This window comes from Malania oleifera, chromosome 11 (genome assembly GCF_029873635.1).
Source record: "Malania oleifera isolate guangnan ecotype guangnan chromosome 11, ASM2987363v1, whole genome shotgun sequence".
Taxonomy (NCBI): Eukaryota; Viridiplantae; Streptophyta; class Magnoliopsida; order Santalales; family Ximeniaceae; genus Malania; species Malania oleifera.
In genome coordinates, this window is record NC_080427.1 from 9,553,109 (window position 1) to 9,569,043 (window position 15,935).

The following is a 15,935-nucleotide window of genomic DNA, read 5'->3' on the forward strand; positions in this document are numbered from 1 at the left end:
CATTTACTGAACTTAGCGTACAACTTCTTTTCCCGAAACGTTTGCAGAACCTGCCTTAAGTGTGTCTTATACTCCTCATAGCTCCTCAAATAGACCAGTACATCATCAATAAAAACAACAATGAACTGGTCTAGGTATTGGTGGAAGACTCTGTTCATCAAGTCCATAAATACCGTAGGAGCATTCGTCAAACCAAACAGCATAACAAGAAACTCATAACGCCCGTATGTAGTCCTGAAGGCCGTCTTCGATACGTCTTCTGCTCTCACTTTCACTTGATGATAGCCGGATCTAAGATCAATCTTCGAATACACCCATGTACCCTGGAGCTGGTCAAATAAATCATCTATACGAGGTAGAGGATATTTGTCCTTGATCGTCACTTTATTAATCTCTCTATAATCTATACACATCCTCATCAACCCGTCTTTCTTCTTTAAAAATAAAACTGGAGCTCCCCATGGAGATACACTAGGTCGTATGAAGCCCTTATCAAACAAACCTTGCAACTGATTTTTCAATTCTGCCAATTATGCTGGCATCATTCGATAAGGTACTTTGGAAATTAGCACTGTACCTGGAAGTAGATCAATAGGGAAATCTACCGCATGATCGGGTGGCAAGCCTGGTAACTCATCTAGGAAAACATCTGCAAATTCTTTTACTATAGGCATGCTAGCAAGTTTCAATTCATTCTCTGACATTTCCTTTACAACTGCCACAAATCCCTGACAACCACTCAGCAGAAGTCTCCAAGCCTAGATAGCTAAAACCAACTGAGGCGGGGATTGTACTCGTGACCCTATGAACCTGAATTCCGCTCTTCTTGGGGGTCTGAATATCACTTTCCTTGCATGGCAGTCTATACGAGCAAAATTAGCTGCTAGCCAATCAATGCCGAAGATTACATTGAACCCATGCATATCTAGCACTATTAAATTGACAGATAAGATTTTCCCTTGAATATCAACTAAACAACCTCGGAGCATCCTACTACATCTCACTGTCGACCCCATTGGTGTAGATACCAATAACTCAGTATCTAACAACTGTATTTCTGCCCCATAAAGTCTAGCGCACCTCAAGGACACAAGCGAGTGTGTAGCTCTTGAATCAAACAATGCAATAACTTTAAAAGAAAGCATACTAACTATACCTGTCACCACATCGCCTGCCGTCTCAGCATCACCCGGCGTTAGCGCGAACACTCTGGCTAGAGCCATATTCCTCTACTGGCCCCCCACGTGGCGCCTGATAACCTCCCCGGTATGGTCTGAGAGCTGGAGCTGCATCTGGTGGTGTAAGGCAATCTCACACCATAAGTCTCGGTCTATCGCAACAATAGCAGACTGCACCACCTGCTCGACACCCTCCCCAGTGTCTCCTACCACAAGTCTGACAGACTAGAGGACCCTGTACTGCCTGAACCTCACACCCTCCAGTCCCTTGCCTCAGTCCTCTACCATGATTTCCTCTCCTCCACTGATTTTGTCTAGGACCCTGCTGGTTGCCCGAAGATGCAGATCTCTTCCTCTAAGCCTGCTCCTCTACATCCAAATGCTCACCAACCTCTTTCAAGGCTGCTCTATCGACTAATTCAGCAAAATCCAGGATCCATAGCACCACCACCTACATGAAAATACTCCGCCTCAAGCCTCTTTCAAACTGCCTCACTTTCTTCACTTCATTAGGGATAATATACGGAGTGAAGCGAAAGAGCTCGATAAAATGCTGCATACTGCTAGACTAATAACTATCCCTACTTCAGACTCAAAAACTCCTCCACTTTAGCCTCTCTGACCGTAGTTGGCTATCGGCGTAGTCCTCTGCTGCTCCAAAAGCCTAACAACAGTTCACCATCTCTCGGTCTCTCCTGTTAGTCTATAGGTGGCGAAGAGGACCCTTTGTTCTTCAATACACTACAATACGCCCAGGACCTTCTCGATCTCCTGCATCCAATTCTCAGCGGCTGCAGGATCGACTCCTCCTGAGAATGCCGGAGGATTCATCTTCATAAACTTCTTTATGGTGCACCTATGGCCTGTAGATGGACCACCCTGCTCCCTCGAGCTCCTAGCGATCTTAGCCATAACCTACTGACCCACGCTACATAATACCGCATTAGAGTCAGTCCCACCTACACTGATGGCCCTGCTCCATCACTGCCAATCGCATGGGCACTACCTCCTCGTGGATCCATCCTGAAAAATAACAAACATAACTTAGAAATCCTATCCTTATAATTTACCCACTTAACCTCACCACTTATCTTAACATTCCCAACTTATTCCTAACCCCAATCCTACATTCTAGGAACATAACCCGACAATAATTTACTATGGTTTTCCTGAAATTGTCACCCTAAGAAAAACACAGAAACCACGGAAGGCCTGCCTCTAGATGTAGAACAACACCTGAAATCATTTTCCTATACTCTAGTATCGTTTCCGTTGCATTCTAAATTCTACAGTAGCGTTAACACAAATATCATGATGAATCATGAACACATAGCAGCTGTACCATACAAGTGCTAACCTAGACCAAGCCAACTAGGTTCTGATAACATATAACATATACAGAAACTATGATACATGGATATTTCATACTACTAATTGTCAAATCAATATCATCATGTCATTTTGCATATATACGTATATCATGAAAATCATCGGCTCATACGTCAGTATTTCACATTTTACCATAGCTCGGCCCATACGTCGGCAAATCATATCCATAGCTCAGCCCGTACGCTGAAAAATCATATCCATAACTCAGCCCGTACGTTGGCAAATCATATACATAACACGGCCTGCACGCCAGCAAAACATATCCATAGCTCGGCCCGTACGCCGGCAAACATATCCATAGCTCGGTCTGTACGCCGACAAACATATAAAAATCTCGACCCATACACCGATTTTTCATTATAAAAATTCATATCTTTATCATATTCCCAGAAAACAGTATTTCATTATAATTTCTACTCATGCCACACGAACTAGGTTTTTCATATATTTAACATACCATTATTTTCAGAAGAATTTCCCAAACATAAACCATATATAAATATATATTTATTTTCCTGAAATCAAATGATGTAATAACATACATACATTTTCATAAAATAACTAGTTTAGTTTATCCCCTTACTCATTCCTGAAAAGCCCCTAAGAGAAATACTCCTGCACCCGCAGGGTTCCCCGCTCAACACCCTGAAAATGATATTCCCCATAACTAAACTTCAGTATTTCTACGCGTACTACGCTTTCTACAACTAACAAGAAGTCAAATATTGAGTAGAAAACCTTACCCTGGATCTGGGATGAATTCTGAACTCGACCCATCGACGATCCACTCCAGCAGATATGCAAAGAACTTTCTCAGGAGTGTCGTGGTGGCTTCGGATCTTTAATCGGGCGAAGAATGAGCCCAGAAAGCTAGAGAGAAGGTTGGGGAATCGAACAGAGAGAGAAGGGAGGTTTTTGCTTCGAAATTCTATCAAAAAATCGCGTTTAGAACTATTTATACTGCGGCCTTCGTCAACGAGGTCATGAAGAAAGTTCGTCGACGAACTCTGTTTCTCGTTGACAAAATTCATGAATGAGAGGTTTGCTCTTCGGAATTTCTCGTTGACAAAACGTACACTCGTCGACGAGCCCATTTGTAACTTCACGTTCAACGACGAGGCCTACTGCCTCTTTCTTTATCTCTTCCAATTTCTATTTCCTCCCCCTCTAATATTATTTAATTATTATAATTATTCAGGTCACTACAAAATTAGCATAGCCCAGAGTTGGCAGAAAAGCTACATAGATACTTGACGCCCAAAATTTGAGTTTGATGTAGGAGACCATGTGTTCTTGAAAGTAGCACCGATGAGAGGAGTTATGAGGTTAGGGAGGAAGGGTAAGCTGAACCCAAGGTACATTGGCCTATTTGAAATACTTGAGAGAGTGGGTCCAGTTGCCTATAGCTTAGCTTTACCACCAGCACTATCTAGGATTCATGACGTATTCCATGTATCTATGCTAAGAAAATACATCTTAGATCCCTCCCACATGATCATCTATGAGGAGTTAGAGCTTAAAGATACTTTAACATATGAAGAAATACAAGTGTAGATTCTGAATAGGAATGAATAGGAGTTGCACACCAAGAAAATTCCACTAGTGAAGGTATTGTGGAGGAATCATGCAGTGGAGGAAGCTTTATGGGAGCTAGAGGAGGAGATACAACAGTAGTACCCACATCTGTTTAGTGGGGATCAGCATTAGTCCGAAAAAGAAAAAGTAATAGTTCAGGTAAGGTAAGTATTATTTCAATTTAATTTAATGTAGTGTAGTGTAATATGTGTATAAATTGTGTTTTGGATTATAGGATATAATGGGTTTTGGGAGAATTTTGGTTAATTATTGTAATCTCCCAGAACCATATGTGTAACCACAATATTCCTCCGCCATAAGTGAGGGTAATTAATAAAGGTACAACGATTTTTTCCTTTAGAGTTTGGTACATGTATAATCAGAAAATTTCAATGATGAAATTTTTAAAAGGAGGGGTGAATGTAGAGACCTTAAAAATATAATAACAAAAGGAATTGGGAAAATGAGGATTTTTGGCTAGGGGATGAGAAAATCGGCAATGGTTTTCTAAAGTAATAAGAAAATCGTCGAAAGTTATAGGGTTTTACCGCAGGCTAGAAACAGGTAAAATAATAAATTGGGCCGGTTAAAGAGAAAACTAGCGACAATTTTCTAAGAGCAAAAGAAATCATCGACGGTTTTGTCTGGTAGTGCTGAGATTATAAAACCCTGCGAGCTTCATTGTTTGTAAAAAAATTATTTCCTCTCCCTCTCTCTTTCTCTCTAAACCCACGAACATCCCCCCCTTCTCTCTACAATTCTACTCCAAATTAAGCCCGAATCGATGATCAGAAACCACCATGACGATTAGGAAACGATTCTCTACAAGTTTACTGCAGCAGAATTTTGGTTTGAGGAGTTTAGACACCATCCCAAACTGAGGTAAGGATGTAGTTTGGGTGTTTATTGGTGGTTTACCTGGTTTATTGGATGTATAGGCTTAAAAATGTGAATATGATAATTATTCTAGGAATTCAGTTGGTTGACTGGGGAATATATGTGTAATTTCAGGGTTTTGAAATCGTAAACGCCATAGGCGTGAGATAGAAAAATACTAATAAGATCTTAGTTAATCGGGTAAGGGAAATATGTTATGCCAGTTAACATGGAGATTTTTATCAGTAAAATATTATATATATAATTATATGTTATTGGTTATGATTTTTGAATAATTCATAATATGAGAATGTGGGTTTGAAATTATGTGATTTCAGGAAAAATACTACAACTTATAAATCATGGTTATTACGGTTGATATAGAATCATGGTAAAGCAGATCGATATTATATAGAAATAGTATTACATAGTATTAGACCCTAATAGACCAGAGCAGCTTATAGAGTACAGTACCGTAACTATCACAATATAGTTAGTGCAACCATACGTGTAACAACCTAAAATTTTTTTTTTAATTAATTAATTAATTAAAAAATTATTATTAATTAATTATTATTAATAAAATTAATTAAATTAAGAAATTTAAGGATTTTGGGTATATATATATATATATAAAAGTAAAGTATGGATAAAGGAGAGAAAAAAAAGACTTAGTGGTTAAGTCTTGATGGAAGCACCTAAACAAAACAGAAGCAGAACTCACGCTGGCGCAGACAGAAAGAGAAAAAAAAAAGAAAAAAAAATCTCTCAACTCACATTCTCCACTCCTCTTCTTTCTACGATTTCATCACGGATTCTCGCCCAATTGAAAATCTGAAAATACCACCGAACTACATTCTCCGTCACCGATATATCTACCGAAGTGGATTTTTCGTAGGAGTAAATTGGACACATCTCCTGGGGTAAGCCAAATTCTTATTATTGTCTCAATTTTTCCTAAATTTTAAGCCAAATGTGCGATTAGACACCACCACGAGAATCTATGGATGATTTTCTACAAATCTAGCGGAGCGAATTTCTCGTGGGGTCATTGTGGAAATAGCCCCAAAACTAGGATAAATGGGTTATTTAGAAATTAATTGGAATTTATTTATTGTAAATTAGGAAATGTTAAAATAATATTTTATTGGGGTTGATATGATTGAATCAAGGTTTGGGTGAGCGCCGCGGGTATAAGTTTGGGAGCCCTGCAGGTGTGATTCAGGGAATCAAGTAAGGGGGAATAAAATTATATCAGTACTTTATTAAGGCGAACTAGTTATTTTCGAGCATATGAAATTTATTATTTATCTATATGATTTTCACAATAGCCTGATTACTTGAAAAAAATGATGATTTTTTTTAAGATTTATATTTGCGATAATTGCATATGATATTAAATTCATGTGACATGGGAACAATTTTTCCTAATAAATTGAATATGAATTACTATGGTATTTGGGTTTGCACGTGGGGATGTTTGGAATGATTATGACATGATGAATGAATTGTTATGTTTGACTCCTGTGTGTAAATGTATTGATCTGTTGGGATACTGTGTGGGAAATGAATTGATCTATTGAATTCCTATGTGGGAATGCATTGATGTGTTTGTGTGAATTAATTGGTGTGGTTATTCGTATGCATCTCAATATAACGTTGGCATAAGGAGGTTGTTATATTGCCTAGATATAAAACATGATATGACGTTGGCAGGTCGAGGAGCTCGTCATATTGTCATTTATATGGGGTAGGACAATGACAGGAGGAGGAGCTTGTTCTACTAGTGTACGACGGGTAGGTCATGGGGATTAGATACTGGTGAATAGTGGTGCCTATGTGGGCCATGTTATATCCTGTGTGGATAATGGTGCCTGTTTGGGTCATGTTATGTACCCTGTGTGGATAGTGGTGTCTGTGTGGGCCATATTATATCCTATGTGGATAATGGCACCTGTGTGGGCCATGTTATGTACCCTGTGTGGGTAGTGGTGCCTGTGTGGGCCACGTGTAGATAAGAAGTACGTAGGTGCCTATGTGGGCCACGTACTAACATGTACATAGTTGCTCTGTGTGGGCCACGTACTGAGGACATTAGAAGATGAAGTATGAGATGCATGATTCCTGTGTGGATGTGTTGTGCGCATGTGAATTTAATTATAGCATAAAAGTAATGGTATAGCATATTGTGAATGCATGTGTGTGTATGCGGCGAGGTAAACATACCACTAGGGGCTTGTTGAGAAAGGCGAGTGCTCTGTTAGGTAGTTTCTTGGTATCAATGCAAAGGGATGCTACTTGTATGGGCGGGTAGACATCCCGATCCTCGGAAACCTTTGCCTTTAAAATAATAAAGATGTGTGTACTGGTGGCGAGATAATACTTCACTTGAGGGCTTACTGAGAAAGGTGAGTGCTCTAGTAGGTAGTTTTTAGTACCAGAGTAGAGGGAAGCTACTTGTATGGGCGGGTAATCTTCCCTATCCTCGGGGACTTTCGCCTACATTAAAATTATGTACTTGTGCATATTGGATGTGTGTATGATATTAGATGTTGGAGATGTTATTAATGGTACATTTTTTTCAGTTGTTGTTGACGTTATATGAGAAACAGTTTTGTTGGTTAAGGTGTAATCCCAAGAGGGGGGGTGAATTGGATATTAAAAAAAATAATCCACTTAATTTCCTTTTACACACTTCTTATAAGTTTACTAACTACTTCTAGTTGCTCAATTATGTGTGAGTGTGGCAATCCTATCTATGCATGCAATATACTCAATTTAAATATAGCGCGGAAAATAAAAAGTAAAAGGAAGAGAGAAGACAAACGCGATTTTACAAGGTTCAGCCGACTTGGCCTACGTCCTCGCCTTGAGCAACCACTCAAGGATTCACTAAAAACCTTGCTCCTTAAAGTGGGAAGGAGCTTCCCTTACAAACCACTGCTTACAAGAGGTACAACTCTCTCCTTATCCGCTGCTCATAAGAGGTACAACTTCCTTCTCACACCCGGTTCACAACCCGAACCGCGTTTACAATGAAATCTGAAAATAACACTCAAAACAATGCTTCTAACAAAAGCTTGTGAGTACAATTCAATTTCCTAGTACATTAACATATGATATAACTTGAAGCTCAAGAATGTATGAAAAACGATACAATCGTTTGATGTATGATACATGTCAACACACAAATTCGTATTTAATCAAAACTCCCAAGTGAAAATATATTTGGAATACTTTGGAGTCCACTAGGGTTCTTGATTCACTTTGTAAAAATGCACAAGTATATTTGAAGTGAGCTATTTAACAAAATTTTGACTTGAATACAACTCAATCAAAAATCACAAAGTTTTCCTTCAAGTTCCAATATTTTAATCAAAGTAGGTTTTTTAATAAGAAGCCCAATGAACAATATATATGAATATGTGTTTATATACTTCTTGAATCGCAAATCAATCAACCAAGCTAACAAGTTTTTCTCAAAACATGATCTTTTCGAAAATCAGTTTTTATATGTGAATACACACTCAAGATCAAAACCTCTTTCTAATGATAAACACGTAAAGAGATGAGAGGTTCTTGAAAAGTAATAACTTGACAGATCAAACCTTAATACTGGATTAAAGTTTAGTCGGATGAATGAATGCCCTTTTGATTTAAGTAGAGATTTTCCCAATGAAGATGGAAGAAGATTGAAGTGCAGAAAATCGGCTCTAGGGTTCAAGTCTTGCAATGAGATGTATATCTTTCTTGTTGTGTCTCTTTGCTTGTGTTCTAGGGTTTAAATATTCATAATATATATTATATTACCCTTAGAATTAATCTCAGCCATTGGATCAATAAGATGCTTCGCGTGTCTTTTTAATAAAGAACCGATTTTTAGGCTTTCCTGCGAGTTTAGGCAATCGAACTCGACTTCAGGCTCCTGAAGTGTCAACTTCAAGTGCCTGAGGTTCTAAGGTCAGGCGACCGAAGAGCCTTAGCCAGGTTCTATCTTCTCCATTTAATTCTTTAGGCGACTGAACTTAATCTTTAATCAACTGAAGAAATTCTTCAGGCTACTGAGGTTTGAGTTCAGGCGACCGAAGTCCCCATTTTCTCAAATTTTCATTTCTAACTAAAAAATCTGCTTGGCTCATTTTCTTGGGTCTTTCATAAAATATATTTTTCATGATTTTGAAAACATTTCAAGGCCCATGAGAGTTTCCTAATGATGTAAATGAAATGCATGAACCCTAAAACCATTCTAAGTTATAATGAGCCTCAAATTAAATCATATAAAAATGTTAATACGTGAGTTCTAAATACCCTTTCCCAAGATATTCTTGAACTTTTCCGCCTACATCTTGATTCCCATACTCTTTGAGTTCCATGGATCTTGCCAAGATTTGTTAACTTTTCGTGCATGCTTAGTGTAAGTCCTGTTCACAAACTCAATGCACAGATCAAATATCAAGTGATTTGTCATTATCAAAATAAGATTGGACTTGTAGAGTCAACATAATTGAGCAACATTTGATCTGTGCATTGAGTTTGTGAACAGGACTTACACTAAGCATACACAGAAAGTTAACAAATCTTGCCAAGATCCATGGAACTCAAAGAGTACGGGAATCAAGATGCAAGCGGCAAAGTTCAAGAATATCTTGGGAAAGGGTATTTAGAACTTATGTATTAACATTTTCATATGATTTAATTTGAGGCTCATTATAACTTAAAATGGTTTTAGGATTCATGCATTTCATGTACATCATTAGGAAACTCTCATGGACCTTGAAATGTTTTCAAAATCAAGAAAAATATATTTTATGAAAGACCCAAGAAAAGGAGCCAAGCAAATTTTTTAGTTAGAAATGAAAATTTAAGAAAATGGGGATTTCGGTCGCCTGAACTCAAACCGCAGTAGCCTGAAGAATTTCTTCGGTTGCCTGAAGCTTAAGTTCAGTCGCCTGAAGAATTAAATGGAAAAGACAGAACCTGGCCGAGGCTCTTCGGTCGCCTGACCTTAGAACCTCAGGCGCCTGAAGTTGACACTTCAGGAGCCTGAAGTCAAGTTTAGTTGCCTGAACTCGCGGGAAAGCCTAAAAATCGGTTCTTTATTAAAAAGACACGCGAAATATCTTATTGATCCAACGGCTAAGATTAATTCTAAGGGTAATATAATATATATTATGAATATCTAAACCCTAGAACACAAGCAAAGAGACACAACAAGAAAGATATACCTGTCATTGCAAGACTTGAACCCTAGAGCCGATTTTCTGCACTTCAATCTTCTTCCATCTTCGTTGGGAAAATCTCTACTTAAATTAAAAGGGCATTCATTCATCCGACTAAACTTTGATCCAGTATTAAGGTTTGATCTGTCAAGTTATTACTTTTCAAGAACCTCTCATCTCTTTACGTGTTTATCATTAAAAAGAGGTTTTGATCTTGAGTGTGTATTCACATATAAAAACTGATTTTCGAAAAGATCATGTTTTGAGAAAAACTTGTTAGCTTGGTTGATTGATTTGCGATTCAAGAAGTACATAAACACATATTCATATATATTGTTCATTGGGCTTCTTATTGAAAAACCTACTTTGATTAAAATATTGGAACTTGGAGGAAAACTTTGTGATTTTTGATTGAGTTGTATTCAAGTCAATTTTTTGTTAAATAGCTCACTTCAAATATACTTGTGCATCTTTACAAAGTGAATCAAGAATCCTAGTGGACTCCAAAGTATTCCAAATATATTTTCACTTGGGAGTTTTGATTAAATATGAATTTGTGTGTTGACACGTATCATACATCAAACGATTGTATCGTTTTTCATACATTCTTGAGCTTCAAGTTATATCATATGTTAATATACTAGGAAATCGAATTGTACTCACAAGCTTTTGTGAGAAGCATTGTTTTGAGTGTTATTTTCAGATTTCATTGTAAACGCGATTCCGGTTGTGAACCGGGTGTGAGGAGGAAGTTGTACCTCTTATGAGCAGCGGATAAGGAGGGAGTTGTACCTCTTGTAAGCAGTGGTTTGTAAGGGAAGCTCCGTCCCACTTTAAGGAGCAAGGTTTTTAGTGAATCCTTGAGTGGTTGCTCAAGGCGAGGACGTAGGCCAAGTCGGCTGACCCTCATAAAATCGCGTTTGTCTTCTCTCTTCCTTTTACTTTTTTTTTTCCGCGCTATATTTAAAGTGAGTATATTGCATGCATAGATAGGATTGTCACACAAACACATAATTAAGCAACTAGAAGTAATTGGTAAACTTATAAGAAGTGTGTAAAAGGAAATTAAGTGGATTATTTTTTTTAATATCCAATTCACCTCCCCTCTTGGGATTACACCTTAATCAACAAGTTTATTTTGAAATATAAATATTAAAATTCAGTTGTCACACACTATTATAATTTATTCCACCCTTACTGAGAAGTGTCTCACCCTAGTGGATTAACAATTTTTCAGGTTCTTCTGGAGACTGGGTTTGAAGGCCTAGGCTGGGACTGTTTTTTCTGGTTTCTTTTTGGGGTATTGTGAGATACTGATACATGTATAGATATATTTGTACGAGATTATGTTTTAAATACTGGTTGTGGAGATATATATCTGGATGTTGTAGTGTTTATTTTTGGGTTGCTATATAGAACTTTGGTATTTATTTGAGGTTATTTATTTATGTTCCATTGCATGCATGATAATTATGGTATCAGATGTAGGTGATTGGAACACATGGCACCCGGGCCCCACTTGGCGAGTTTCGGGGCGTCATAATACGTCTCAGATGGAGTATGTAATTTTTTGGAATTAGTGTATTCCTAAGAGGGGGGTGAATTGGGTATTTAAAAATTCCTAGGTTGATTTCAGTTCCACAAATAGTATTTCCCAACCTAGGGTTTGTCTATGCAATCCCAAATGCGTAGATAAATATAAAGTGCAAAAATTAAGTTATGCGCAACATTCACAAACTATTGAAAGTAACATACATGTGCAGTAAATAAATTGCAAAAATGTAAATTGCACACACGATATGTTATTGGGGTTCGGCTAATACTGCTTACGTCCCTACCTCAGCTCGCAAGCCTGAGGATTCTACTAATGCTCACTTAACGGGTGGAGCGGCACCGGTTACAACCAGGTCAAATTACCAGGACTGTCCTCAACCTTTACACACTCTCCTTACGGGGCGGAGAAGGCCCTACCAACTGATCCTTATGGGTTAGATCAAACCCCCTCAGGTCACACCTGGAATACAATAATGAATATAAAATATGCGTATAAATAAAGATGCTTCTAACACAAGCAGATTTGTACCAATATGCACAAGCAATAACCAATGCACTTCAATATGCTAAGATCTATAAACTCAGTGCAGATAATATCATAGCACTCAAGATAATGTCAAGATACAATCAATATAGTGACCTAAATAATTATAATATTTAAATAATATTAGAGAGGGAGGAAATAGAAATTTGAAAGGGATAAAGAAAGAGGCAGCAGGCGTTTGTCGACGAAGTTACAATTGGGCTCGTTGATGAGGGTACATTTCATCGACGAGAAAATACCAAGAGAGGTTTTGGGAGATTCTGAATTTCGTCAATGAGGGGAGAGTTTGTCGATGAGTTGTCTTCATGACCTCATCGACAAGGTGACATGGCTCGTCGACAAAGGCCGTAGTATAAATAGTGTTAAACGCGATTTTCAGCTTATTTTGGCCACAGAATTCACTCTCTCTCATTCCCTTCGGTTCCCCTCACTTCTCTCTAGCTTTCTGGGCTCATCCTTCGCCAAATTGATGATCTGAAGCCACCACGATGCTCTTGGAAAAGTTCTCTACAAGTTTTCCGGAGCGGATCGTTGGTGGGACGAGTTTGGAATTCATCCTAGATTCAGGGTAAGGCTTTCTACTCAGTATTTGGCTATTTGACAGTTGTAGAAAGTGTAGTACGTGTAGAAATACTGAGGTTTAGTTAGGGGGAATGTCGTTTTTAGGGTGTTGATCGGGGAACCCTGCGGGCGTAAGTTTCTTAGGAGGCAGGAATCAAGTAAGGGGATAAACTAAGTTAGTTATTTTATGAAAATATATGTATGTTATTACAACATCTAATTTTAGGAAAATAAATATATATTTGTATATGCGTTATGTTTGGGAAATACTGTTGTAAAAGATGATATGTTTAAATAGGTATGAAACCTATTTTGTGTGGCATGAGTACAATTTATAATGAAATATTGTTTTCTGGGAATATGAAAATGATATGGATTTTTATAATGAAAAATCGGCGTACGGGCTGAGATTTTTATATGTTTGCCAACGTATAAGCTGAGTTATGGATATGATTTGCCGGCGTACGGGCTGAGCTATGGATATAATTTGCCAGCGTACGAGCCGAGCTATGAATATGTTTGCCGTTGTACGAACCGAGCTATGGATATGATGTGCCGGCATACGGGCCGAGCTATGGTGAAAGATGAAATACCGGCGTACGGGCCAATGATTTTCATGATATATGTATAAATATGCAAAATGATGCGATGATATTGACTTGACAATTGTTAGTATGAAATATCCATGTATCACAGTTTGATTATATGTTATATGTTATTAGAACCTGGTTGGCTTGGTTTAGGCTAGCACTTGCACGGTACCGATGCTATATGTTCATGATTTATCATAATATTTGTTTTAACACTGCTGTACGGAGTGGCGTATAGTTGGATGGTCGATGTGGTTTTAAGAAGTGTGAGCGCTCCTAGTGTATGGACCAGGTTTGGTAGACCCATCGAACTTACAGACTGTACTTTTGACTTGGCAATGGTCGGTGTCAGGTCCCGCCTACGGGCCACACAACCCAATCATGTGGGGGTAATACATGACAATATTCAGCTAACCTACCAGGATTGTTTTTTATATTATTACTATATAAGATGAGTTATGCTATGAGAATACAATATGTTCTATCATGTTATGATTATACATGTTTTTCCTAGAAATATATATATGCAGTTTTACTGGTTATATTCATGATTATATATATATATATATATATATATATATATATCACGGAAATGCTCATGTTGCCACACGCTAGTGTTAGTTTATTTCCCTTACTAAGAGGTGTCTTACCCCAAATTTTATAAACATTTCAGGAGCCCCTGATAGGAGAGCGAGTAAAGCTCCACTGATATAGTACTACTGATCCGCCCTCTTTGAAGGGTAAGTTTTGGTGGGGACGGTTGGATTTTGTGGGAAATGTCCCTAGGTCTTTCTTTTTAGGATGTATATACTTAAATACAGTGGATGTAGTAACTTTGGTATTATGATGGATGGTTTTGTATTTATGATGTTATGATTGTATGTTTCCTGCTTCTTAGGCTTTCGTTATGTGTTTTTTATGTATCCCCGGTACCCACGGGTCCAGGTGGATTATGATCTGCTGGATTTGTTATATGGGTTTTATTGTATTATGGAAAAAAAAAATCTATGAAAATTAATTAGGTCGTCACAATCGAAGTATGAGAGTGTGTTAGCAATCTATCTTTGAAACTATATTTGTGGTTGAAATATATATATATATATATATATATATATATATATATTTCAACCACAAATATAGTTTCAAAGATTTCAATAGCTCAATCAAATATCTCAAACAAGATTTTCAAAAGGTCAAGCACACGAGATATTTTTGCAAAAAATAAGCTTGTCAAAAATATTTTTTTTCACAACACAAGACAAGATTTTGAGTCTTGTAACGAGAATGCAAAGACTCACAAGCTTAGGAAGGCCTCCCAAAAAAATGAATTTATGAATTAAATCACTAGGGAAAACTTTTGAGCTTAACTCTTAATAAAATCAACAAACAATCACAAGTGTGAGAGTATAAGCTAGTGTAAGTAATCTCAAGATACACTCCCTCAATATGATTTTGCAAGGGAATGAGTAAAAGTGAGGTATATGGGCTTGAATGGGAGTGAGAAGCACAAAGAAATTTTAGAGAGAAATTTCTCTAATCAAAGCTCTAATCTTGTCTTAATTTTTGCAAATGAAAACATATATATATAGCCTCACTCAAAAATATCATCATTGGGACATAAGGGTAATAATTAAAATTATTTTTAACATGTTTAATCAAAATAACCCTAATTTACCTTTAATTACCCGCAGTAAAGTTTGGCCAAACCGAGAGTTTTGATAGACCGAGCCATAGGTTCGGTTGGCCGAACACTCACAACAGGAAAAGGCAATTTTGAAGTTTGGGTGCCCGATGAGTACTTCGGGTGGCTGAACCAAGGCGATTTGCAAACTGCTCGAGGTTCGGTTGCCTGGTCCTAACTTCGGTTTGCCGAACTTGCATGTTCGGTCGCCCGAGGGTATTTTAAACGTGAAGTTTGGGCACCCGAGTTGTTGGAAAAGTCAGGTTTAAATATTTCGTTGACTGAGAACGTTACGTTCTTTTTAGTTCGGTCGCCTGAAGTCAAGTCAAGATTTTGACTTTCCTATGTTCGGTTGACTGAGGCGTTTTCAATGCCAAGGTTCGGTCACTCAAATCCTTAATATTTTTAATTTTTGGTCCTTATTTTGAGCATAATTTCCGTGCAGGGACCTAGGGTCTATCTATGATCTAGGCCTTTTTAATTTAGCCTAAAAACCTGCCGTCGGTCAACCGAAGTCAACCATAAAGTCTGTCTATGACCTTTGATTTTTTCTATAGTCCTTACTAAGCTTATAGTACTATTATGCATGACATGCATTAATTATTATAGAACTTGGATTAATATTACACACCCAAATAAATAAAATAAAATATAAAAATACAACTTAAAACACAAATCGGTGTTCATGCTTTGCTCCTTTGCAATTCCATGGAAAACGTTGGGGTATGCTTGTTTAAGTGCTTTTCGGCTTCCATTTCTCATGTGTTA